The 24,458-nt window shown below is 45.6% G+C and overlaps 1 protein-coding gene across 3 annotated transcripts in view; it reads right to left on the reverse strand.

Moving 5' to 3' along the window:
- The window catches only part of TIAL1 (TIA1 cytotoxic granule associated RNA binding protein like 1), a 666,746-nt gene that overhangs the window by 501,035 nt on the left and 141,253 nt on the right, over window positions 1-24,458 (reverse strand). Inside the window, exon 1 of one of the 3 annotated variants that reach the window (XM_078643922.1) lies at window positions 19,862-19,904. The exons of the other annotated variants lie outside the window; for them this stretch is intronic. The gene's annotated coding sequence lies outside the window, so the exon portion shown is untranslated. Of the gene's footprint in view, window positions 1-19,861; window positions 19,905-24,458 lie in introns of those variants that run through there. 3 annotated transcript variants of the gene reach the window in all.

Consider the following 24,458-nt stretch of genomic DNA (forward strand, 5'->3'; position numbering starts at 1 on the left):
GGGATGCTTTTGGAGCACTACCCTCCTCTTCAGAGCTCTACAGTTTCCCGTGTCAGCTCCGGGATTTCTCATTGCATTATAGCACTTGTTGTCCTGATAATGAAATAGCACAAACAGGACAAATCCCCAGGATGCATGACCTGACAGGACCTGAGCCAACGTGAGCATCTTCAAATTCTCCTTGAGTACGAAATTGATGGGCTGAAGATCTAAAATGGGCCGTAACCCTTTGTTCTTCTTTGGAATCAGAAAGTGGCAGGAATAACAACCATTGCCAACTTCTGAAACCGAGACCCTCTCTATAGCTCCCTTGGTGAGGAGAGTTGTGACTTCCTCTTGGAGGAATGTTAAATGATCCTCCGCCAGCCGTTCTTGAAGGGGCGGAATAGGAGAAGGAACAGAAGGAAAAGAAAGAAAAGGCAAAGAAAAGCCCTTCTGAATGATCTGCAAGACCCACTTGTCTGATGTTATGGACTTACAGCGGAGGAGATGATGGATTCTCTCTACAACTTGAGTAGCATGATCTTGCAGAGCCAGACTAGGAGTGCTTGGAGGATGCTGCTGCAGAGGACTGAGTGACCAACAACTTCAGGCTTCCATTCCGATGTGGGAATGAACCACGCCCACGTCCTTGCAAACCTTGGGAAGCCTGCGCAGGACGGTGGCTGGGATACGGTTGGCGCAGCTGGAAACCCCTTCCGTTGTCATAAAAGGGGCAAAAGCTAGACCAGCCACGTGGTGTTACTAAGAGGCCCAACAGTCTGGCCGTAGAATGAGAGTCATTGAAGGTCTCCAAGGCCGAGTCCCCCTGGTCTCCAAAAAGACGAGATCTGTCAAAAGGAATGTCACTCAAATTAGCCTGAACATCACCCATGAAGCCAGACATTCTCAACCAGGCATGGCACTGTAAGGCCACTGTCAATGAAACCGCCCTGCCCAGCGAGTCAGTTGTGTCAAGGCCACACACAATGGTGAATTCTGCTGCATCCCTCCCGTCCTTCACTGCCTGGGAGAGTAATGCCTGGGCCTCTTCTGTGACCTGTGGCAGCTCTTGCGCAACAGTCTCCCAAAGAGAGTGGGAGAAACAGCCCAATAAGCACGTGGTATTCACTAACCACAATGCCATGATTGGCAGAAGAAAACATTTTCTTACCTAGTGTTTCCAATCTCTTCAATTGCCTATCCGGAAGGGCATATGCAGTGTGAAGTAGAAGACTGCACCACCAAGCTCTCGGGGGAGGGGCTGGATTAGGTGAAGGGGGGGTGGTGTTGGCTGGGAAACTTGGGTCACATGGAGCCGGGCAATGGAGGCATGCAATTGTCCTATTCACAGGAGCCCCTTGTGCTAGGCTTGGACCACATAGGATACCAGTAAGTGCTCCATTAATGGGCAATAGGGGTTCAGAGGTGGAAGCCCCAGGCTGAAGCATTACGGTCAGGAGATTAAACCCGATCTACACAGAGGGAAACTCCAGTCCAATGACCTCAGCTAACCTCCAAGGCATAAGAAGCACCCTCCTCCATAGCCACGATTGAAGGAGAAAGCATGCCAGAATCTGGAGATGTGTCCAGTCCACTGCCCTCCCCAAGTTTCTCATACCAGTCAGTTCCACATCCTGGGGTTTTAATGGGCCCACAGACCGCTCCCAATCCTCTGCCGTGCCTGAAAAGTCTTGATCATGACCAGGCGATAACATAGAACATTTAGGTTCTACCAGCGTCTGTGTCGAGCAATGCTGACTCAACTCATCGGGGATAAGGATGGGTCAGGCACCAGCTGTGGGCGCCAGCAGCACCGACTTCAGGGAAGATCGCGTTGGCACGACTGCCGTTGGCACGACTGGCATCGGCCCGGATCCCTGAGGTTCACGGACACGGACAATTGGGAGACAGGCCTTCTCGCTGGCAGAGCAGACGTCCAGGAGCTACAGGTAGCCCTGATGCAGGGCAGGAACATAATTCATATCAGTCTTGCAGTAACCAGATATGTCGTTCCACATCCTTAATCAAATGTTGTTTAACTATATTATACTTCATTATCAATTCGCTCTCCCATTTCTGAAGGTGGAGTTCCTGATTACCTCCCTGCAGTCTTTTCTTTTGCCTTACAATTCTATAAAAAGTAAATGTTTAAAAAATATCCAAATATCTATATTTAAACAGCCACTGGTCAAACATTATGAGGCATATCATCAATATTACCGAAAATTTACTTTAGCGTATTGATGCTAAAATTGAATACAGTTAAACAAGGTTCGAATTAAGAGGCAGAACTGCCTACCTGGTTACTGTAAGACTGATCTGAATTATGGTCCTTTCTTTACAAACTTCCAGGTAGCTTATTCAATAACAATGCAGCAGACTGTTCTAATCAATGTATATGTCCTGAATACGAGAATCCTTTCCTCTTTTTTCATTTCCTTCACATGGAGTTTGATTTAGAGAGTCTTACTTCTTTAAACTATACTCATTCATTCATTGGATCTTTATTTCGTCCAGTCAAAGCCATAAAAGATATTCATAACAATAGACATACAAATTACAAAGTACAAAAGCGGTAGGTTATTCTTACAATATTCTAGGAAGAGAGTGAAACACAATAAAAAAATATAAAACCAGATGAGTATAGCGATTGCTGTACACACATAAAAATCAATTATACCACATATATATACAATTTAATCATTTTTCAATAGTAGCCTACGCTTATGCCACATTGCTCCCAAGTACTTTGATACAGCAAAGACAGTCAAAGTAGATAGATCCGTTTTAAAAATCCTATAGGCTTGCATACACTGGTTTAGCCCCAGGTTTTTACAGAGCGGTGTGAGCTAGTGCCCTCTGAGCTTCTTATACACTGGGCAAAAAAACAGTACGTGCAGGTCATTCTCAAATTCTGACCAGGACAATTTTTTGGGGAGTTCGGGCACCATTTGCTAGTTAGAGCTCTAATTGGAAGGGTGCCATACCTCCATTGTAGATACAACTTCCTGGTTGAAATTGGAAAAATATCATCTAAAATGTGTTCAAAGGAGTAAAAATCTTTCACTTTAAGAAAAGACTCAGTTAAGGTGCCTATTTGTGGAGAGCGCATAAAAGTTGAAAGTTTGCTGTCATAATATACATTTGCCAAATGCTTTCGTGACACTGCTTTGCAAGCGGACTCGGGATCAGACCACACTGACGGTAAGCCTAGAGTCCCACATGTTTGTTTTATATACTTTAACCATGGGATTCTCCCCACCTTGGGTAAACTTAGGATTTCTACTAATTCCTGCCTCTAGTTTAGGAGCTCTGGTGTGGTCCATAACCTTCGCCAAAATGTTATTGGCTTTAGACCCAGCTCCTCATCTATAGCCCTAATACCGAGATCTAATCTCAGGGGTAACAGAGGTGTACTAGAGGGCAGAGTCAGCAGCTGTCTCAGAAATTTATTTTCTGCAGAGAGGATCTCTGATCTGCATGAATGGCCCCAGAGTTCGCCGCCATACTTTACTGCCCCCCCTGCCTGCAGTTTGTAAATCTCTAGGGGTGGGCCGATGGGTTTAATGGTTGATTTGTTTGCAACCTTAAGAATTCCCCCTGCCAACTGGGCCAGTTTAAATTGGGCTTTCACCTGATGGGGACCCCAGGTAATCGACTCATTTATAGTCACCCCCAGATATTCGAAGGTACGGACCCTCTCCAATCTGCTGGTACCTACGAAGGGGTTTGGGCGTGTGGTGGATGGAGGGTTAAAAATCATGTACTTCGTCTTAAGGGCATTAATCTTTAAGCCCCGATCTGTACAAAATGCCTCGATACCCTCTAACACGCATTCAATCCCCATTGGGATCTGGACAGCAGCAGGGTGTCATCCGCGAACATGATCGCGGGCACCCTGCTGCCTGCAAGTTTAGGTGCGTCATTGTCCAGAACCCTGTTCAGGTGGGCGATTACCCCGTTGACAAAGAGGAAAAACAGGGTTGGAGCTAGGACACAACCCTGTCTTACCCCTCTGCCAACGGGGAATCTTGATGACAACAATCCATTCTTTACGCACCTAACCCGTGCATAGTTGTCTTCGTGGAGACCCATTATTATATTTAGGAGAGCAGATGGAATGCCCATCTCCAGAAGTACAGACCAAAGTTTCCCCCAGTGGGACTAGATCGAACGCCAGACGGAGGTCAACAAAGACTGTATACAGGGTCCCACCCTCCACCCAGATGGTTTTCCAGTGTATCATTATCAGGTGAAAAATTTGGTCCAGCGTTGAAGTGTTTTTTCTGAACCCTGCCTGATAGGGACTCAGGACTGTGTTTTCATCAATCCAATCCTGGAGGCGATCTAGGATCAACCTTGCAAAAAAAATTTGGGGCACGTCAATAAGACTGAAAGGCCTGTAATTGGCTGGGAGCAGGGGAGAGCCCTTCTTGAAGATAGGGACAATCTCTGCTCCCAGCCAAGTACGGGGTATCTCCATGCCTCTAAGGACTGCATTGAAAATTGTCGTTAGTTATGGTGCCCATATCTTCGGTTCATGCTTGAAAAGGTCCCCGGGAGTTTATCTAGCCCCGGGGCTTTTCCAGCTGACAATTTCAAAATTGCAGCACTGACCTCTCCATTAGTGAAATCCGCCCACTCCGAGTGTATATCAGTGTGCGGCAGGCTCCGCCCTGGGTCGTCTGTAGGTTCACCAGTATCCGCTACATAGAGCGCGCGGAAGTGGTCTTCCCACAGGTTGGCAGCTAGGTTAGCCTCAACTACCGCTGCCGTCTCACCCGACCCTGTATTAACAGTGGCCCAAAATTTTCTAGGATTTCTGGTTTCCAGGGCCAGTGATAAGTTCGTCCATTTATCCTGATCCCATTCAGCTGTAGCCCAATGTATTTGTTGCTTATAGTTAGATCTCAGGGCTAAGATTTCAGATTTATTGGCATTATTTTTCAAGGATAGGACCAGGTCTGCCTTAGCCTTTCTGCAAGCAGCATTGTACCAGGAGGGACTTTTACCTACGGCCCGCCCAATCTTTACCTGAGGGTTCAGTACCTCCGCCAGACTACCAGTTAGATCCCTATGTGAGGCCCCTAGTTGTTTGTAGAGGTCAGTGGAATAGGGTTGCATAATTATAGCGCTGACCTCCTCTAGTGCGGGGACAACCCGAGCGTATAGCTTGGCCAGAGCCTCTGGGCGTGCTTCTAGTTTTTCCCACCTGACTCTTCGTCTGTTAAAGGTTAGGGTCAGCCCTGAGGCAGAGCCTCCATTCCCAGTATGAAGTTCTTTGGTAATGCAGGGGTGAGTCAATTCCAGACTAAGCGCATTATGGTCACTCTCAGATCTTTGAATGACCTTGAAATCGACAACCTTAGGCCATAAGTGGGTTTCGACCAGTATGTAATCTAGCCGTGACTCATGACCCAGTTTGTTGTATGTGCATTGTGCAGAAATGTCTGCTTGCACACGGCCATTACAGGCCCTGATTGAGTGGGTAAGGGTTAGAGCCATGATTTGAACTGCTAGGGGCGACCATGCCCTGACGGGAGGGGCCGCAGTCGGTGGAATTGCCCAATAATTATCCTCTTCCGTATCCCCACCATCTGTAAGACCAGGTAGCGCTTCTAATTGGCAATTTAGGTCACCCCTATCACAATCGAGATACCTGATGGAATGGTATCTAAGAATAAAGATAGTTCCTCGATTGTTCTTGACTCGGAGGTTATATTTACAGGTCTGGAGTACACATTGACTAGTGCTAACTTAAAGTCATTGGGCCACTCCAAAATCACACATTGCACATCTTCGGACCTTGTATTCATGTATTTAGCCATGCAACCCAGATGAGCGCCCACCCATATTGTTAAACCCCCTGAAGGCAAAACCAATGCACGTTTGGGCCTCTCTGGCCCAGGTTTCCTGGAAGAGGGATATGTCGCTATTATCAATGAACGATCCCCAATCTGGGCACGTCATTTTATTGGGCAGACCAGCCAGGTTCCAGGACAGTATTGACAGGGTGCCGTGTTTTAATGTGCTTTCCCCCGTATGTGGCTCGGTGCCTGTGTGAACGTTCAAGCTAACTGCGGTAGGTTGAGCAATTTCTAATTCGTCTGATAAGATAGACTGATGAATATTTGATAGAGATGCCCCAGCCAGGGACCTTGACTGACTATCCACTAACTGGCTACTTCCCTGTATCATGGGTGGTAGTTTTCCTGAGGGACTTCCTGCAATCGTAACCTGGACGGTATTTGATTCTGGGGTTAGCCCCTCGATGCCTACCACCCCCTCTTTCAGCTGCCATCAATCAACAGCATCCAGGCAACTGAACTGGTTGTTGCTCAAGTATAGGGTAGGTGATTGAGTGTTATAGGTTATGCCCCTGTTCGCCCTCCTCACCCCACTTGCCTCCACCCTCGTCCAACCACCCTCCATCCCCATGTTGGGACGAGATGGGGCGGGCGGATAGAAGAATGATAGCGGAACGGGCTTGATGGGTGTCTTAAGATCCTGGTATGGCCAAGCACATATGTGGGAGACGGTCCTCGGGTCCCTAAAATTTATCAGGACACAGTCTCCGCCAAGATTTTTTTTAGAGTGCTGCCCACCCAGGAAACTCTTCTAAACATCAAAATCTCACTGCGGAATAGACCAGGTAGTGGTCTGTTTTTGTTAAGCCAGTCGGCAACCTTGTTCTTAAGCGATTGAAAAGATTCCTTTCCTGTAGCATCTAGCTGAGGGACTCCTGTTAGAACTACCACATAGGGGCTCTCCTCTGGGGGTAAATCTAATACCAGTTTCTTGTTCTGCATACGGCCTTCATGTGGATCTATCTTTGTATTAGGAGTGGGTTTGCTAGCTGTTATTAAGTTGTTAGCGGATAGTTGAGGAGATGGGTTTTGGTTTGGCCTACACTGCCCTGTATGGTTGGGAGGAGGTGGGCTGGGAATGTTGGCAACGAGTTTCTCCCCTTGGTCAGCCACTGGCTTTACCCCCTCTGCATAGCCTTATTATTTTTCCCACAGTTTGGTTTCCCTACAATGACATTTTCTATATTAATCAGCCTCACTTCTAAGCTTGCAAGTCTGGCTTCGAGTGGTTTTAGCACAGATTTTAAGGCTTCGGCCAAGTTCGTCAGCCGTAGGTCATTCCCCGTTGAAGCTCCAGTGCTTGCACTTGGGGCCACTGGGGTCACCGGGTTCGTCAACAGTGAATCGATCCCCAGTGGATCTCCAGTACTGGCACCTGGGGCTACTAGGTTAGGAGTGGGTACACTAATTGCCACGGACGGGGCTATGTTGTTGGCAGCTATGGGATCTTCCACAGGTATCGTCTGCCCTGTTGTGTCTGGTGCATTGGAGCGTTTGACATGTTTGGACTTTCTTCCGCAAACGGTTTGGGCCCCCCTGTTTCTTTTTGGGACAGCCCCCTCCCGGTTCCCCCTTAGCTGTCGAGTGGTGGGTCTTTCACTACTATCCTCAAGTGGTTTGTCAATCGTGGTGGATAGGACATTCGACTCGTGTATTAGTGGGAGAACAGAGTCACCCGATAAGGGTGCATAGTCCCCAGGGCCCACCCACTCCATATTTATAGGATCACCACCACTTTCAAACAATTCAATTACATTCATTACACGATCCCTCTCTGGGGTATTTGCATTCGCTATATGGCCCAGTGATGATCTTTTGGCAGTGGCAATTTCCTTCGACAGCCGCCGCTCAATCGATATTTCATGGGTTAGGCGAGAGCTGGCTCTAGTTAGGAAATTGTCCAATGTACCTGATACACCACAACCCGGTGTTAGTTTAGTCCTTGTCTCCCGTCCCGACATTATCCACGCCGTCAGTAAAATTGGCAGTGTTCGTTTTACGAAGGCTCCTGGTTACGAAGTGCTGTGGAACAGTAGGAGAAAAAGAACCAAGGGATGTGACCCGATCCGGTCTTGACCGGGCTAAAACGGGTTAAAACGGGGGCTAAAACGGGGGCTAAAATGGGGGCTAAAACGGACCTGCCCTAGGCACGGGCTTCGCCCGGCGCGTGTCCCGCTAACGCGGAAAAGGGCGTGCTTAAGTGGGAGGAGGTGAGGGTGGGAAGAGGACCAGCTGCGGCAGATCACAAGCCGCTTGGCACGCTGGTCCTCGCAGTCCCGCAAGCGCCAAAGTGTCCAGATTGCAGCCCAAAAATCGGCAAGATGAGAGGTGATTGCGGAGCAGTCCCAGGCTTCTGCACTCTCTCCTACACCCACAGGTTTTCAGTCTGAGCGGCACCCGTGGAGCGGGAAGCCGCGAGTCCCTTTCTAGTGCAGGGAGGTGGGGGCGGGAAGAGGACCAGCTGCGGCAGATCACAAGCCGCTTGGCACGCTGGTCCTCGCAGTCCCGCAAGCGCCAAAGTGTCCAGATTGCAGCGCAAAAATCGGCAAGATGAGAGGTGATTGCGGAGCAGTCCCAGGCTTCTGCACTCTCTCCTACACCCACAGGTTTTCAGTCTGAGCGGCACCCTAAACTATACTGATATTTCAACTCTTTAACCCAATTTCCAAAACCACAATTTGGTGGCTCTTAAGTTCAAATCTGAAATGACTTAAGTTTGGGGATCTTTAATTAAGACCAACAAATACCCTACACTGTGCTTCTGTATGTATTCTGAGTACAGGATTTCCTTTAACAATATGTTGTTTCCATATATTGTAGGTTTCCCCCGCAACAACCCATTTGTACTGTATACACGACCGCTTCAACATGGCAGCTTTTCTTCTTACTCGGCCACATACGACTGAAGAAATAGGTTTATGATAAATACACCTTTCCATCAACTCGATGATAATTAGGTAATACAAGCAGTTACTATCATAGTCCCTCTTTTCTAAAGATGGATTTCTATTTACATTTCCCATTCAAGTATGTAATACCTTGACTGACACAAAATGGCACATATACTTCTAGTTTGAGGTTACTGCCCTGTATGTCTAAAGACTAACACAATTCAATTAGAATGACTTGAAAATGGAACAGATTCTAAACGCCGTTCCTTCCTTACGTAGCGGACTGCAGATAAATGATCCTGAAAGGGCCTTTCAACTTAGAGGTTGGTAAGCTTATCTACATTATGTTGTTACCATATTACCTCTCTCCGACTGTCATCTAGAACATGTACTTTTTACAAGAGTTTGAGCCTTAAGACCCAGGGGTAAATGCCTTTAGTGGGGGGATATTGCAAGTAGTGAATTGAAACAAACGCTCATCCTTTACTGCCCTTTCAATCCTCTTAGTCAGAGTGGCATTTGGACTTTACATATTTCTGCTTGACCGCTGTAATATTATAGAGCCATATTTGTTTAAAGGCAATAGGTATTTAGTCTGTACTCCTACACAAGCCTAATTATCGAACTATGTCCTATGGGGACTTTTTCCCATTTTTATTTTTCTGTGTTGTTTCTAGCAGACTCCTATTTGCAGGATTTATATGCGACTATAGGTCTTCAAATATAACTCTCAAATTGCTTCGCCGAATTAATAATACGAAGGATAAAGGTACTAACTTCTAGTCTTAGTATGTTCTAGAATATGTTTACAGTGCATTAAATATAGGAATACCTTTATTGATTGTAGGGGTAATGGAAACCAGCGAAATTGGCCAGATGTCTAGTTTTCTATTCTATGATTGACACGAACGGCATTCACTTTCTATTTTTCACCACTTCACACCATTAGCTAGTGTTTGAGGTTGAAATTAATCTCGAAAACACGTGTGGAGTATCTTGGCAGAAATGAGGATTAGCACCCATAGCATTAATACCCAATTTGAATAGATCTTAATTTTGGTTTGCATGTTTTTCATTTTTCTATTAGCCTTGAAAAAGCCCTTGGCTTGCATGCTTCCATAAGGCTTAACACATGTTGGCTACTCTGAAATTAATCCTTTGTCACAGATAAAGTGTGAATTGTGAAGACACTTCAAGACCAATCCTTTAAGCTGTAACAATTGATGCAACATTGATAAACACATGGCACAAGGGATCCTTCTATCTGCGAGATATAAAACAGAAATAAGGTAATTAACTGTTGAAAAAAGTATCTGATGGAAGATGTTTATTTTTAATTATGCTTTGGGAAAATGTAAATCTGTGTTGCAAGTGATTTATCCAAAAGGATTATAAATTCTGAAAGTCACACTCATCCAGGTAATACTTAAATCATTAGGAGACGTTGTTGGCCCAATCCTCACGAGTTAAATGTTTTCCTCCAAAAAAAACTGTACTTACAGAATTTAACAAGGATATTAGCTGACAGGCTAGGAACTTGTCAAGCCTCAAATAGGATCTATCTAGAACTCTGCCTAGAAGTCTGAATGGGCGCTGCAGCATCCTGGAGAAACCCCTTCCTTTGAGGATCTAATCACTCAATCTCAACAACAGCAAGAAAGCATGAAGAGATAGCTTTGCAAACGAAAAAAAGGGGAAAGTAGGGAGCTCCGAACTAGAACTAGAAGACCCTCCCAATGCCAACAATTTCACCATATGAAACCAGAAGAGTAAGGAGGATCATATGAGCCGCCTAATCCTGGGCTTTCCATCTGACCTTGGGAATACGTAGATTTCAAAGAAAGCCATAAAGAAGACCCATGGGAAACATGAATCAAAGGGCATCTACTGCATTCTTTTGAGGTTAATCCATAGGTGACCAAGATCTTTAACTACCAAGAGATATGCCTCAAGATGTTCTGATAGAGAGAAAGCTCCTGCTCACTAGTGCCACAAACCCATTAGCTTCCCTCTGCAATTAAGGTACTTTAAGAGAAAGCAGATGGGATCCCAACCAATTGCAGATGTAATAAGCTATGTCCCCTAACCTTGATCACTGTGAGTAATTAGGTTGTTGGTTGAGAAGGGTGTGATCCCTTCTCAAGGAACAGCCACAATCCCCGTCGGAGTGAACAATTAAAATCACTAAATTAATTTGCACTTAACCCTCTGGAAGCTTGGCATAAATACAGTCAGGTTTAACTTACAGGCAACATGTAAAGTATTTATGAAGCACAAACAGTAATCAAGATAAACCTCAATGCAAGAAAAATCCAACACCAATTTAGAATAAGCTGTTTAGAAATTATTTTAGCCCACAACAAAAATCCAGTCAGTAGAACTGGAGATATGCAATTTAAAAATGTAGATATAAGTAGCTCCATAAGGCGAAATAGGCCAACTGAGAGCATCTGGTTGCACTTGACCAGTACAAAGTCACAGGTTCAGACTGACCGCAAGAGAGTGCAGGCCGGGCAAAAGTCCAAGATTGGCCCACTGAAGACTGTATCCCATGTCCTTGGCGTGCAGTCTGCATGGCATTGCAAGGCTTTCTGTCGTCCAGCATCAGTTCCAGAGAAGCAGTGGGGCTTTGTGTTGCTTCCAATAGGAATGGCAGCAGGAGTTTGCGTCACTCTCCGAAACCGGTCCCAAGATGCTCGTTTAATGTTCAGGGAAGACCTGGCTTGGCAGTTCAGGCTAGACTGTTCCCATGAGGCTCAGGGTCAAGAGTGATTTGCATATAGGTGGGTCTGAACTGGTGAAGTGACCTAAAGAACGATGATGAATTCAACCCAGATCTGTGACTGGGGGTAAGTGTCTGAAAAGTTTCAGCACTCCATCCATCATCTCGTGCTAACTTTCTAAAAGTGGCATTTTAAGAATTGAGAGTTAAAATCCGACGTTCCCCTTAAAGAGGTGTGCTATCTCGACTTGCTGCCATGCATCCTTGACTTTGTTACTCATGTGCCATGTAACACGTGCGTCTGGCTGGTATGGCGATGGAGATGTGTCAGAGTAATTAACTCGCAGTTGTTCTAATTTACCAAGATTTGCTCCTGGTTTCGGTAGAGGTGACCGCTGACATTTATAGCAGTGCATGTTACATGGCGCATGAGTTATACTAAAGTGCTCTGCATGAGATTTACCTGGTGGCGAGTTGAGGCACCCGGATTCGTATTACTTAAGTTCTTCATTCACCCTTGTCCTGAGGAGGCCAAGATTGTTCTGGAGGCCAAAACGTGTCCGCATCGACAAAATGAGTCTGATGATATCATTTGATTGAATTCTGAAATTTATTTTTTGACAATATTGAAATGTAGATTTCAGGATTTAATAGAACCAATTGTGTTTGATAAGACTACCTCAGAGTGTACTTCCTGTATGGAATAGGTGGACACTCCTCTCTTGTTTTGACCAATTGGGTGAAAAAGGAATGATTTATTACGTATGATTTGTATAGGAAAACTGTTTGTCTTTTTTGTTATTTGTATATAATTGTTGTATATATGTGTGTATATAAATGTGTATATTGTGCGTTTTGAAAATAGCGTTATAAAATAGGATGAAGTAACTCCCCGGATTACAATAATTAAAATATGTAATCCTGCTTTCAGTGGTATGTGATTGTTTCCTTTTTTAAGTAACAAATAAAATCTCAGGATATTGTCCCAAGTATAGGGAAATTGATAAACCCCTATTGAACTGCATCGATAGATATTGATTCCTCCTTACCATTTTGTGTATTTACTACCATGGACTGTTTAGGGCTTACCCCAAGGGTGACATGTATTAAAAAAGAAAGTTTTCGTTTGGCAAAATGTTTATTTTACCAGGTCCAAATTGTAGTTTGAAACTGCACACACAGGCTGCAATGGCAGGTCTAAGACATGTTTAAACAAGCATTGGCATAGCCAATAGGTCTCGCCTTTGGGACCTTATAAGTGTTTAGCCATGTAGTACATTATCCCCCCACTGGCATGCCCACACACTCTTTATAATGAAGCGTACGGGGGCATTGGACAGCAGTATGCCACACGACGAGTAACACAACATTGAGATCCCTGGATCCCATTGATAGAGGATTTACCAGATCAAAACCCCAAAGGACACACACAACCAGATAGCGCATTCTGCTTGCCCCCACGTTGGAAAGTCTGAATATTGTGGCGCCATATTGAGAAGTTAGAATTTCATACTCACAATAAAAATGAGGCACCTGAAGAGTAAAATCGGAAATATTTGTAGACAATATTAGCTTGTGAAAAATAGCAACACATCATCCACACATACTGTAATGCGGTGTTCCACACCACTACCCCCATCTGAACCCCCAACCCTGTATGTTGCATCGAATCCTCACTGCCACGGGTTCCATTGTTGGAGCAATGAGTAACAGCGACAGCAGACAATTCTGCCTGGTGCCTCTCTGGAATGGGGAAGTGTGAGAGAGAACCCCATTTACTCTCACCTGCTCTCTGGGGATGGCATAGGGAAGGCATACAGCACCTGCCCATAGGATATGAAGTGCAGTACGAATCAGAGCTTTGTGAGAACCCCGATGGTTAATTCAGAGTAATCAAAAGCTTTGTCAAAGTCAACAAGCATAAGGCCACATGGGCCTACGAGGTGTTGACAGTATGCCAAAGCAGTATGTACCCTTCATACACAGTGCCTCTTATTACAATTGGGTATAAAACTGCATTGGTTAGAGTGGACCAACATTAATAAGTCTCTTAGGAGTCTATTGCCAACATCTTTGCATAAACCTTAAGTTCACTATTTCATAGGGAAATTGGCCAGTATGATGAACAGCTCTAGGGCGGGCTTCCAGATAGCAGCCTCTTTCAAATTCTTGGTTGTACAAAAACAGTAACGGCGGCAAGAGGAAATGTCTGGTAATACTCAATCAGGAACCCATCTGGTCCCAGTGTCTTGCTGGGCTTCCTCATGTTCCGCCAACTCTAGAGGACAGCGTAGGTATTTCCTATCAAATGCTGCGAGAGTTGGGAGGGTGATCTCACAACTTCCCCAAGAGATTCCTTTCATTTGGCATATAGAAATTGGTAGTAGTCCGGAAACATTGCAGCTATCTCAAATGCAGCAGTGGCCCACTCCCCAGTGGAATCAACCACCTCTGGGGCCTTTATGGAGGTGTTCTGATGAGTTGCCAGCCAGTAAAGTAATTTACTGGATTTATCACCCCACTCATATTTGCCTAGTGGAGGTGATCCAGCAGTGGCACTCCTCATTGAGGCCAAGTTGCATCATGGATGCTTTGTGGACCTGTAACTGGCATCCCTTGCAGAAGCTTACTCCTGTTCCAACCCCATGTTCAAGTGGCATGATACTGGACTTCAGCTCACCTATCTGATACAGTGTATGCTGTTCCTAGACCTTACAATGGGAAATAGCTATTCCCTACATGTAAACCTTTCCAGATGCCCACAGGGTACCAGGTAAGTATACCGACCAGACAGTTATTTCTAGTTAGAGCAGTTTTTCTTGCGACAGAAACGTTCGTATCGCTCAGACGCTAAGCACCGAGCGACAGCCTGCCCTTTGGGTCCCCAGCAGGAGCAGGGCCAGTGAGTGTATGCACCTGTAGAGCAGGGGAGATCTGTAGCGGGCAAAAAAGTAGAGGTCAATATGTTACCTAGTTTTATGAGCCGCGAATGTATAGGTATATTTCAAATTTGTCAGGGGCCATGAGTTGCAGAGTCAAAGGTTCATTGCTCAGTAAGGCAGTCTAGTTTCTCCCTCCATACAGACTCCTGTAAACCTTGAAACGTCACTCACAAGAGACATCACAGCATTAAAATCCCCTCCTACAATCGTGGTCCCTTGCAGGAATCTTGGCATTAGGGTTTTAATAGCTTCCAGAGTAGAAGCTGATAAGTGTGTAGTCAAGTAAACACTAAGCAAATTATAGGCCTAAAAGCGCAAGGATCCCCAATTCTAAAAAAACCTAACGCAGACAGCTAGGATGTTAATAACTTCCATTCTATCTCCAACACGCTGGCGAAACATCTAGAAAAGTGTGTGCAATCGCAACTCTGCATACACAATGAGAAATTCTGACTTTTGGATCAACATCAATCTGGCTTTCGGAGAGGCCATCGCACGGAATCTGCACTCACTCACATTAGGGATGACATTTTAAAATTGCTGACCAAAATGAATCCTGCCTCCTGATTCTTCTTGAACTAGCTTCTGCCTTTGACACTATTAATCACGACAAACTGTCTGCTGAACGTTTGGGAACCCACAGACTTAAGTGTCTTCGGTAAACAGTGGGTGACGTTGGCATATATGATAGATAAACGAAATATAGCTCAGCTGTGGGGAGCCAGTCAGCAACCCCGGGTTTCGAAATGGGCGGAAGGCTTGGACTGGTGCATGTTTAGGAAGAAGTCTGTATATGTGGCCAGGGGATGTCCGGAGAAGTGGGGGAAGGTCTGGGGGGCCTGGAATGGATACCGAGGGGAGATCTGTTTACCCCCGGCGCGACCTGTTGATGCAGAGGAGCATGAATTCCCGTGACCCATGATTTTTAATGTTGTGTTTATTATTCTGTCTATATGGGAAAATAATAATGATTAGCGACAGAACAGCCAATGTCACCTGATGTTTTCTTTTCTTTGTTCTTTTGTTAAATAAAAAGATTTTTTTTTTTTTAAATCATGACAAACTACTATCCATTCTCGAACACAGGATGGGCTTATCAGGGGTGGTATTGCAATGGTTTACTTCTTTCCTCCACAACAGATCCCAAAGAGTCGAGATGAATCAATCCCTATCTCAGCCCTCTACAAAAACTATGGGGGTTCCACAAGGGACCGCTTTTAACCCATACTCTTCAATTTATTCTTGGAACCCTAAGCAAATGCTCTGAACTCCGAACATTCTTTTTCATATGTATGCGGACAACACTCCACTATATCTGAAACTCATCTCGCCTGAAGACTTCATTTCACTAAACTCCACCCTCACGAACACTCAGAACTGGCTCTATGAGAACCACCTCATGCTCAACACCTCCGAAATGGAATTCCTTCTCATCGCTCCCCCCGCCCCCCCCCCTCCCCTCCCCCCCCCTCCCCTTCCCCCGATACCCCCCTCCCCTCTACCCCCCCCTCCCTCAGAATCACACTCCCAAGATCAACCTCTGGATGAAACCTCTTACAGCCTTCAACTGCTCTCCCCACATTGTTGAGGCCTAAATCACTCGAATCACACTAGACATGCACTTGAACAAGCAGAATCATATGAGCAATGCAACCAAGGGAGCTAAACACCAGATGAGTATACTAAGTAATCTCAAACCATTCCTTCCACAGGAGGACTTTAAATTGGCGGTACAAGCTCTTGTATTGCCACGGTTAGACTACGGTAGCTCCACACTCTGTGGTCTTCCCAAACATAACCTGGCCCCACTAAGGGCTTCCATTAATGCCGCAGCAAGATCGATTAGTGGTACAAAAAGAAACAATTACATATCTCCAGCCCTAAAATCCCTGAACTGGTTGCCATATGAAGCAAGAATACAGCTAAAGATTAGTTGCATGACTCACAAAGCCCTACATTTCAAGAACCCCATTTCTCTGGTTCAAAAACTAGAATTATCAGGGGCTTTAGACCTTCATGAAGTGCAAGTTCACTGCTCCTGAAACTACAGATTGGCCACAAAAAGAGGACCGAGTCATACGGCTTTCTAAGGCATTGCCCCGAAGATTTGGAACTCTCTTCCACCAGAAGTCTGTCGAATCTCAGCCACTGCTTCTTTCAAAAAGGAAGTGAAAAAATCCTAATTAACAAGTTTCTGCCCTAAAAGGCCTTGGCTCCACTGCTTACTTACTGCCCTCTATTCTGATGCCCTAATTGACTACTACATTGTTGTAGTCATAGTCATAGGATGTTGTTGAGCGCACAGATCATCCGGGGGTCTCTCAAAGCGCTTGCCTAATCCCTGAAGAACGTGAAGGGAAAGAGGTGAAAGAGTGACCAGTAAAGGGAGAGGAAAAAGAACAAATTAGAACAGCCAGGTTTTTAGAGCTTTACGAAATAGTCTGTGCTTGGTTTCCATGCGGAACTGTAGTGGAAGAGAGTTCCCTAAAAAGGGGGTGATATACGAAAAAGATCTGCCGGCGGCCCTGGCGGTACGGATCTTAAGAGCGGTGAGAAGATATTTGCTGGGAATCCCAGCATTAGCATGCTATGCACATAAATGTATCAAATGTTCTTTTCCACTATTGTATACGTCCTACCCTAAATGTGAAGCGCTACGATACCTACCTGGGTCATGTCCGCACCATGCACATATGTGCAACAAATGTTCTTTTCCTACTATTGTGTCCTAGCTACCCTACTTGTGAAGCGCTCAGATACTTGCATGGGTCATGTTCGAGTTATACAAAACTTTGTAAAACAAGTAAGTCCACCCTTTCATCATTTCAAGCACAACAAATGTGCCCTGTGGGTCTGTCTCGACGTGGGATAGCACCATGGGGAGATTTCTGTGTAGCCTGCATGGTAAACCCTTTGAGAGCTGTAACAGGCCAGTAATGGGCACTTGACACCCATTAGATGAGGTTCGTAGAACATTAAAACTGCTGGGAGGAGGGGGTTGAGTTATCCCGCAGGTCCAGCAGGTCCATTGCCCAATTCCACTCTGCCTCCGGTGTGAGGACCTGGACGCATGGATAGTTTGGAGCCAGGCAGAGAACATGAGAATATATTGCAGTTTCCAGGGCCTCAACGTCAGCGTCAAAGCATTTACACAGCTGCTGTACCTGCAGGGTATAATCATCAGAAAATATCATAATCTTGGTGTATTGATAAAAGAGTCTCTCTACATCAGTTGCCACCCTAAGGATTGCATCTCTGTCCCTGTAGTTCAAGGCTTAAGCAACATAGACAGTGATTTGACTTCCAGGAATCCGTGTGCTTCTATTATAACAAAGTAGGATGAACATTTCTCCGCGCCCATCCAAGAGGTGATCCACCTCTCAATGAATGTCTCTGGAAAGGTGCCCTCAGACGCCCTCTAGGAATCTTATAAAGCAAGTGCGGCTCCTCCTAGCACGGATTGCATGTACTCCCCACGCTCCTCCAGGAGGTGGATAGGCAGGCCACAGTGGCTTTGAGCTCATGAACAGTATTTTCCAGTATGGAAATGCACCCTCAGCTCCTGAGACTCTATCCACCACATTGCAAAGTTGTGGTTTCTGTAAGGCTATGTCAAGCCCCACCGCCCCGATCCTAGTATCCAGCACTGCTCATGATGCTTGAATGGCTTGAAGGATGGCGTTGGTGTCCGCGGATCTGAGCCACCGAGGGACATTCTTACATCTTCAACATGTTTAACCATTTCGGATGTTGGGGCAGTGAACCGGTTTTAGTCTGTGCCTGGGACACAGGTGTCTCTCAAGGCCAACTGTCAGTGTGTCCAGGGCCAGAGGGCAAAGAAGTGAGAGGCAGACTGCTCCTGGGTTCCCCACTAAGGGGCTAATGGGAGAGGGTTTAACCAGTGCTTCATGTCTAGGCACAAAGACGAGCAACCCAATACCTTGCCCCTCACACAGTCCCCACCAAGGTGCATAGATCCGTCCACGTGGGCAACCCCTAAGCCAGCCCATAGACCCTTCCCATCCCTCCTTAGCCCACAGCTGCTCTCTCGTTGATGGCAGACCTAGATACGGTCCCAGCCAGATGCCAAGCCTGGTACTTTGTCATGACCCTACCCTGCCACAGGCCCCATGGCCGCCTCACTGTACCACTGCCTGCGGGTCGCTCACAGGAAGAAGGCAAGTTTTCAGCATGTCTGCCTATCGTCTACGGACTCTCACCAACCTTGGAGTCACCCTGAAAGCTCCACAAATTCTGCACCCAAACTGGTATCAAGCCAGAAGCTCAACTTAGTACATCCGCCATCTTGGCCCAGGCCATGCCCCTCAGAGTTGCTTTTAGTAAGCACAAATTAAAAGAACTACATGGCCAGGACTGTAAGTCCACATAACCATCAACGTAAAGGTGACTGGAGAAGCTGATAGGTCTTTAGTAGCAATGGTATAAAATATGTTAGTTACACTTGAAAAAAAGTAGATGGGCAATGCTGTATTGGTGGCTGGTAGAATCACGGAACACAGTGGTGGTGTTGTCTAAAAAGCTAGAGGCCCTCCAACATTGGGGCAATAATCCCAGTTCAAGACAACTGCTAGTACTCTGTGAAAATGATAAAGTTCACTATAAGGAAAGTGTTGATTCTGAAGTGGAAATGCTTCTCAATTTCAACCCTGAATGCAAGGCATGCTTGTGTGATTATTTTTTCCATCCCAGAAAAGGAGAATGGACTTTGCTGCAGTAATCATGCACAGTTTAGAAAGCTCTAAAAAAATATTTTCTGAGTGTGTGATGAAAGCTACTCACCGAAATAGTACTAATCATCTCTGAGGTAGCCATTAAACACTTATCCTAATGACAAGGACTGCAAGAAGTAATGACGGCTTTGTCAGGCAATAACAAAAAGCAGACTCAATGCATGGACACTGAGCTATGTCATATACCAGGAGTACCCAGCACTAATCAATTAAACACCAAAACTCAGCAATTTGAAATCAAGAACATTTCCTAAATTTTTTATATCACTTTTCACCTTCCTTATTTAAGATTAATGATGGGGATGTAGGATTGAGGCCATTGTGAGTACCCAAAGATCGGGAATTAATTCTTAAAGGTTTGTGAAAACTCTTTAGCTTACCTGGGGCATGAGTTGTCAACTCAGAACGGAAGCCACTAGGTCTGAGTACATCTCATTTACAACAGCACTAGCCTGAACCGTTTTTACAAGTACCATCTGCACCAAACCTCAATCCATCTCCGCCACCACCAACCTTCTTGATGAAACAGTATTTTATTTTCAGATTTTAAAATTGATATGTAAAGAAACGAATACAATTATTGCAATGTAATACTAAGTAAATATTTACCCAACATAACTTGAAAATTAGGTCACTAGGCAAACAAACAATAAAAAGAGCTCATCACATCGGTTTCAAACATGATACTGAAAAAATGGGTTCTCACCGAAATCTTCTTTATGGGGTTTTAGAAAATATGAGCAAATTAACTTCCTAGATAAATGGGTTAAACGCCACCCGGGTCCTAAAGAAAATGACAGGATATGTATACAGTGAGATGCCCAAAAGACCAACACTTCTCACAGCAGTGAGGTAAACTGTTTTACCAAGCTTAGATTAACAAAACTGGAAATAAACACATAAAATAAACCCAACGCAACCTGAGGAAGAACGAGAAATAAACACATCGACAAGCTAAGTACATACAGGGGCATATACACAATTCTGACTATCGAATACAAGTCATGTTCAAACAAACCAAACCACCTATTAATGAAAAAAAGTGCAGACAAACATTACTAGAGTTAGTTAAAATTATCTGAAAATACTGGGGTGAAACATGCATATATATCACTACTAAAAAAACGAGAAATGCTTCAGAAGTAAAAGTCAATTGCAAAAAATCATCAAAATGATCACTTTGTTTTACACAAAAGTGTGTTTATAAAGTAAGCTCTTGAGTAACGTGTACTGTATGCCTATCACATACACATCTTAGCACCCTTGTAACTTGTGATGTCAAGATCTGTGCCCCTTCACACATCTTTTGTTTTTAGGTCTTGGCTAGCGTAGGCTGCGCACATGCGCAGTCTCGCTGGTGAGATTTACTGTCTCTGAGTAGCAAGGTTAAGCCCCATCCTTCTTCTCCATTGGCTGGCCTCCTAAACGGCAGCCAGCCATTGGGGAAGAGATCTCAGTGACGTCATTCTTTCGATCTAAGCCCAGTCTTTTTTGACATTCTTTCTACCTAGTGACATTTTCAGTCAAAGACACGCCCCCCAGTCTGAAAACGACGGGGTTTAGATAGAAAGAAGAACCATTTGTCTGTAAGCCCTGTCCTTTTCAGACTGGGGGTCGTGTTTTTGATTGTTGTTTACATCCTAGAAAACATGCCCCCCCAATCTGAAAAGGACGGGGCTTAGAGACAAATGGCGAGCGCTAGAGCACTTGTTTTTCATTCTTATAGCGCAAACTCGACCTGAGGGTATCGAAGCACTTTAACATGAGCACCAACCAATTGCATTACAGACGGACATGGACATGTTTTATTTTAGGCACGCAGAGATTTAAGGGATTTGCCCAGAATCACAGGTAGCCTGAGCTTCCCGCCAAGACTCAAACCCGGTTCCACAGCTTTAAAGTCGGCCGCTGTAGCCATTACTACACATCTTCTACCTGCTCTTCGTTTAATTACGGTTGCACAAGAAGCCGTTGAAACAGAGGGATTCCTCTAATGGTCGACAGGAAGCCGCCTTCATGCTGACCAGGAGGAAGCACTCGCACGGTCGGTCTCGTGACCGCTGTCCCAGCGGCCTCCCTCTGGCGGCGAAGGCCGGTGTTCGGCTGTGTGGGTGACTGGTCTCTGTCTAGCCCCTGGAAGTAGGATGGGTTCTCACATTTACAGGTGGGGCTTGGTCAGCGCTACCCCTCAGAACCCGGTGGGAGTGGTGTGTACGTTGTTGACTGGCTCACAAGTTTCCGAGGCAGTCAGTCAGTCAGCAGTTGTAACGAAAGGCCTGTGCTGCTCCTCTCGTGTGTCCTGTGTTCAATCGTGGCTCCTCCTCTCAGGGGCGGAGGCCGAGCAGCGCTGACTGCCTCCAGGTGCTGGGCGACCCCGGCCCAGCCTTCCCCCGCAGCCTTATACAGGCTCAGGCCGGAGGGGAGATAGCCGTTATCAGCTGCGGTGCCGAGCCCGGGCCCCGTGATTTGAAACATGGGGACGCTGAAGAGGCTGCAGCAGCTCTGCGTGGACTTGCAGCACCCGGACAAGGTGGTGCGTTTTCAGCGGCTGTGTGGGGTAGGGGAAGCCGTGGAGAAGCACTCCGGGGTGGAAGATATCGTAGCAAATGGATGAGAGCACCAGGAGCAGCAGCACAGGCCCCCCCAAGGACAGGGTTTGGGGGAAAGGACAGCGCAGGAACTCTCTAAAGGGGGAGGAAGGCCAGCCTTTCGTGATCAGTAACCAGGCGCTGTACTACTTGTTTACCCTGGTCACAGAGCTGGACAACAAGCTCTTCTGTATCTCATTTGTCCCCTTCTGGATCTGGAACGTGGACCCCTACGTGGGCCGGCGGCTGATCATCGTCTTGGTGTGGGTGATGTACCTGGTCCAGTGCACCAAAGACTAAGTTTTTTTTTTTGCGCGACTTTGCCGAAAGGCATCAAGGCGCCTATAAACAGATCGTAAAAGACAATCCAATAACTAAGGGTAAGCTTTGACAAAAAGCCAGGTCTTCAGGGCCTTTCTGAAAGACTGCATCAATGGCAAAGTCCTAATGTCACAAGGTACAGAATTCCACAATCTAGGGGCAAGGCTAGAAAAGGCTCTGCCTCCCCACTTGGCTCTTCGCACTCGGGGAACCAGAAGAAGAGACTTCTTTGAGGAACGAAGGTTTCTGGAAGGAGCATAGGGAATTAACAGGTCTTTTATTCCTCCTGACTCTTTTCTGGTCAGGGCCCCATATACCATACAGAGGACCTTGAAAAAAATCCTGGTTTCAATTGGAAGCCAGTGCAAGGATTTCCTGGCAGCAGTGGCTGACGACCTCCTAGGCAAGTCTAAAACAAACTTAGCCGCAGCATTTTGCACAATTTGTAATCGCTGTAGCAAGCACTTGTTTATTCCCGCATATAGGGCATTGCAATAATCAAGCTGGGAGGCTATCAATGCAACCACAATTTGCTTAAGGGCTTGTGCGGACAGATAGTGCTTAATCTTCCGCAAGATCTTAAGGGTGCCCCAAAAAGGGGAAATTGTCCTAATAACTTGATGACCCAACGTAAGGGCTCCTTGTTGAAGCTAGAGGTTTTTAACACCTCAGAGTACAGCATGCCCTCCACGCACGCCATGTCCGGCACCGCTATCCCACTCTCTGTGCTGCAGCTATCCTACGGCCGTTGGCAGGTGAGTGCCCATGGATGTTGTGTCCGTTTCACTTTGGGGTGGCAGTTTTGCACCTTAGTTTGCGGGCGAGAGTGACTGGTGCACGTAAAGAGGGTTGCTGTCAAAGGTGTCACTTGTTAAAGGATGTGGGGGTTATATTGGGGCAGGGGTGGGGTGCTATCTTCCGTCTATGCAATTTCACTGCCGGTTGTAATGGTGCCTGGGATGGGTGTGCTTAAATTGCTGCTGAGAGAGACAGGCGATGCACCGAATTATCTATGTGAAGACCTAGATATGGGCTTCATTACCGGAGTGTCTGAGTTAATTGTACTGTCAAGTGACTGATGGTATCTCAACAGGCCCCAACCTCACTGTGTTTAAGTCGTGAATATTACCACGGTTGTTTACATGGAACAATTAACAATTCTTTAAAATGTTAATTTTGCATGCTACAGCTGTTGCCGTTTAAAAAGCTTAACGCAGCTGCCTGTCGTGCATATAAGAGTGAAAGGAAAGCACAACTTATGGGAAAAACGTCTTTCCCCCATTGTAGCACACAACAATCTAAAGCACCATCATGTGCTGCAGCTGGGAGCATCTAGTTAATTTAATGTGCTTAAAGGCATCTGGAACTAGGGAGTTCCTACAGTCTTAATAATGTGCTACCTCCTCGACAGAAAAGCGGATATCTGTGCAACATGTCTGCCTGTGTTCAGCACACTTTGAGTAGTGCATAGATGGCATTAAGATGAAAATGCAGAATGGCAGAGTTTGAGGACCCCCCCAGTATGGACGATAAAATTGTTGAAAGTCATGTTTTTCCAGTAAAAAATGTTTGGAAAGTGAGAAAAGCTTAGGAAATTGGTTCTAAAAAAATATTCCACTTGTTAACCCTTATTCCGAAAATTGGCACTCAAAATACATGCACACATGAAATCCTACGGGTACTATTTTGAACGGGCTCAAGTAGTGCCCACCCTTTTCCGACAGTAAGAATGGAGACCTTACGCTCTGTTCTGGAAGTCAAAATATGTCAGTGGGACAATGAATAGAACTGTACCTAAGAAGCGCTCCATTAGTCGGATGCTTTCTCAGTTCTTCACTCTCCAGATAATTTGTGTAGCTTCCACCTGCTGCTATTGCCTCTTACCAATACTACAGAAAAGCAAACCATTTGAGTCTCTGCAAATATCTTTTGTTCCAGTTGCTAATTGTTCTAAATATAGCAGACCACCACTTGTTGAACCTTTGCGTTTGCACTTCAGTTGCTAACCCTCTCTCACATCTACACTGGGTTGGAATAGTGAATATGGTTTGCTTTTAAGGTGGTATAAATACAGTATTCTTCCATTCATATTCCTGCTGGAGTCTCGATCTGACCGCACAAGTCTCTGAGCATTTTACACCTACAAATAAAGCTGCTGAGGTGCCATGTTTGTTGTTCTATTTTTGGTATTTTCTGGTGGGGTTTTTTCCAGTGTTTCCCAGTCATTTCAATATCTTAAAAACAGTGGTTACACATTGTTTGCGCCATTAAAGACAACAGAAACTGGCTGTGTGTGTGTGGCTCTGTGTGTGTGTGGCTCTGTGTGTGTGTGGCTCTGTGCACATGTGTGTGTGGCTCTGTGTGTTTGGCTCTGTGTGTGTGTGGCTGTGTGGG

Source organism: Lissotriton helveticus, chromosome 5_1, assembly GCF_964261635.1.
Source record: "Lissotriton helveticus chromosome 5_1, aLisHel1.1, whole genome shotgun sequence".
NCBI lineage: Eukaryota > Metazoa > Chordata > Amphibia > Caudata > Salamandridae > Lissotriton > Lissotriton helveticus.